Source organism: Helobdella robusta (genome assembly GCF_000326865.2).
Source record: "Helobdella robusta unplaced genomic scaffold HELROscaffold_112, whole genome shotgun sequence".
NCBI lineage: Eukaryota > Metazoa > Annelida > Clitellata > Rhynchobdellida > Glossiphoniidae > Helobdella > Helobdella robusta.
The window spans coordinates 276,311-280,059 of record NW_008703630.1 but is presented as its reverse complement, the minus strand read 5'-3'; positions in this window follow the sequence as shown (position 1 = coordinate 280,059).

Genomic DNA, 3,749 nt, shown 5'->3' with positions numbered 1-3,749 from the left:
CCAATTTTAGTTACAGTTGTAAAAATTTGGTCTACCGCAATTTCAGTTACAGTAGTAAAAATTAGTCTCCCACAAGTTTCAATATTTAAAAAATTCTCATCTGTCAAAAGTGTCTATGTCTACCCCTGATGCACCATATGTGCATCCTTTCATCCAAACATTCATTCGTTTATTAATTTATTTTTTTGTTCAGTCTTTCAGTGGGAAATCGATTAAAATTGACGTGATAAACCAAAAACGGTCACTTAAGCCCTACTAGCAAAAATTTGGTTTGTTCCTTAGCTCAACCGTAAACTGTCGAAGATTAAAGATTCAGTAGTATTGCTCATATATATTTATATATATATTATATATGTATATATATATATATATATATATGTATATATATTATTTATTTTAACGGGAGAGCCAAAAAATAAGAAAAAAGTTCTTGTGGATAGACCACCTTTAACTAAAATCAGAATTATTTGTCCGCTTGTCAGAATATTCTTTCACTAAAATAATAAATTGAGTAAATGAATTGAGAAAAAATGACTAAGAAACAAAATTGTACGTTTGTTCTTTAACTAAAATTATAAATTGAATAATAAAATAAACGTGTTGACAAAATAACTAAGAAGCATAATATTTGGTTAAGTAGATATGGATTTCCTTGATGTCCGGTTGGATGGTTAGTCAGCTATGATTATAACGATTCAGAAAGGTTTAAAATTGGCAGCCTATTTTTTAAGGTTTTTTTTAAATAAAAAGATATTATTAATATTTCTTATACTAACGAGAATAACACTGTCCTATACCATTGGAGGAGTATGAGACGCGCTTTTTTTAATTACTTTCAAACTTGTATGACTTTGTCTTGTATCAAAAGATTTTATAAAATGCAAAAAATTTATGAAATTTAAAAATTATGAATATAGAATATACACATATAGGGAATCAACGAAATATAACATTGAGCAGACGGTGAAACATGTATGCGAGCGTACAGTAATAATTCAACAGAGGTGAATAGCTTGGATTAACAAGTAGTTAAATCTTAAATTGCCATTTTTCAGCTCTATTCTGATCATCATCATTATGGTTGCCAGTTTTTTATTTCATCATTTTTTCATTCTAAAGATTATTTCAGAAGTTTTAGCTGGAGAAAATCTGTTTTATTTGCGGAGGAGAAGGTTGTACTACGGAGTTAAGTGGTTGCATTTTATAGTTTTCATCTACATCATAGCTAAATTCAAAACTAGATTCTTCAGCTTGCGTGATATATAGGAAAACAACGATATGTAACATTGAACAGCCGATAATACTTTGCACACAAACGTGCTGTAATCAAAACTACAAATATAAATAGCATTGATTAACAATCTTTTAAACTTCATTCGCAAAATAAATATTGCGATAAGTATGATGATAATGTTGAAAAAAGATACGAATTAATTTTTTCAATGCTAAAGTCATCAAGACATAATTTTGTCAACAACTATCTCAATCGGGTCTGGTACTTTATTTAATTTCATTTTGGAAAAAACGGCGCAAACTTCAGATCTAAACATTTTGGCACTTTTAGGTCTTTTTCAGTCAGAGGCTTTACACCACGAATATCATCAAAAAGATCGTAAATGTTTTCAGTCCATCTTTCAAGTACTTTTTCTATCTCTAAAATTACTTGACCGGAGTTAGCTTTTTGCATCCAGAAACAGTACAAACCCTTTTTCTAGTCATTTCTTAGATGTTTTAATACATTGCATTTGTTTTACGGTTTTCGCACTTAACATTTAACCATTTCTCTTTTGCCTCTAATTACATTATTTTGATTGTTTTGTCCAGCTTTTTGTATCTATCAGAAATATAGCCTTCAATTTCCATCGTTCATCAATCAAAGATACGATGTCATGGGTCATACATTTTTGAACTCGACTTTTCTCCTTCACAGGTATAACTTCTCTTGCGGAATCCGTGAGGGCATCTCTAAATATTTATTATTTAGATTTATTAACGTATTCTGTCAATAACTGAAAATGATTCCGTACTTCAACATTCTACTTAATCTTGGTTTCATTATTATGTGACAGACTAACAAAATTCAAATGTTTTAAGGCCTCGTTACTTTTGATTATCTTTAACTTTTTCCACATTCAAAAATAATACTTTCTAGGTTCTTCTTTAGTGAAGTGTTGTAATGTTACAACTAATAATTGTAAATATTTTACCACAATTCGTCTTTGTAAATATTTTGAACAGAACATAAAGGGCATCATGATACAACTTTTTATTAGATAAATAATAATGCTCTACAGCCTAAACTGATAAACTTTGATAAAATCACCCTTAAAAAAATAATAGGCGTTGGAGGGTTTGTAAAAGTTTTACGAGGCATCAACGGAAATGAAGAGGTGGTGGTGCATTTACAGTTACTTTGTTAATATTTTTTTTACTTATTGATATGGTTTAATTGCTTTGGTGCTATGTTTGATTGTGACTTTGTTAATATCACTACTTCTTTACAGATTGATATGAATTCTTCATTTTAGCTATTTGCTTTGTGCTATGTTTGATTGTGCTAATTGCTTTATGTATTATTGTGCTAATTGTTTTGTTGATAAACTGCTGATTTTATACAAACTTCTATCAGTTTTGGATTCATATAGAAAAATGATTTATTATTTAATTTATGTTTAATTTCATTGAAACAAATATATCCGCTAAGATTTAGTACAGGTTTCATTTTCACTAATTTCACTTATGAACTTTGAATGCACTCTATCACATCATGTCAACTTTCACTTTAGATGTGGCAGATGACAAGTAACCAGATTTTAAAATAAACATTCCCAATTCTTCTTTGGTGAATCTTTGTAATTTAAATGTAAATAAAGTGTGATAATAAAATGATAAAACAAAGGAAAAAAATGTGAATAAAAAATAAAATGTAAAATAAAATAAATAAATAATAAAGTAAGCAATCAAAAACAGGTTTGCGTAAAATTTTACCAGACCGGTTAAAATTTTAGATCAAAGATGGTTCAAGGTAATCAGTAGGTTAAGAGAAAATAATAGATTTATAATATTTAATTTCAAGGCTCTAAAAAAGAATATTCACAAATTTACAATTATGTTATATTAATTATTGTAGTTTATTAATCGTTGTAAATCAAGAAAAATGTTACATAAAATTGTAACGTTACCAACAAAAAGTTAGCTGGAAAGCTTTGTCCTGAAAGTATATGATCATTTTCCAATTGGATTGTAAACTATTGTTTATTCTTTGTTTTACTTTCTATCGTATTCTATAAATATTGGGTTGAGGCTATGATTGTAAATTTTGGTGTTAACCATTTTTTACCACCACTGAGAGACGGAGGATATTATATAAGAGAAGATAGATTGAGTGACGATGAGCTGTGGAATATTGGCGATCTGGCTACGTCAAATCTATTTTTTGGATTAGCAAATGGTATATCGGTTCTATTAATTTCAGCATTCATATAAACATTTAAACAAGTCTGTGTTCGAAGCAGTTGTGTTTAGCTGCAATCACTGAACCTGCAACTGATTAGATAACTTGAAGATAGTGCAGAGGCGGCGTTATAGCAGTGTTAAAGCCATAGCTGGTGTCCCAAGTTAGCTATATCAAAGTTTGAGTTTAAACGTAAAGAATGTCATTTGAAAAGTTTGCAGAGCTTTATTTTGACAGCGATTACCCTTTTTTTCCCGATCCGATTCAAAAAATTGAAAGTGTATCTGGAGAATGC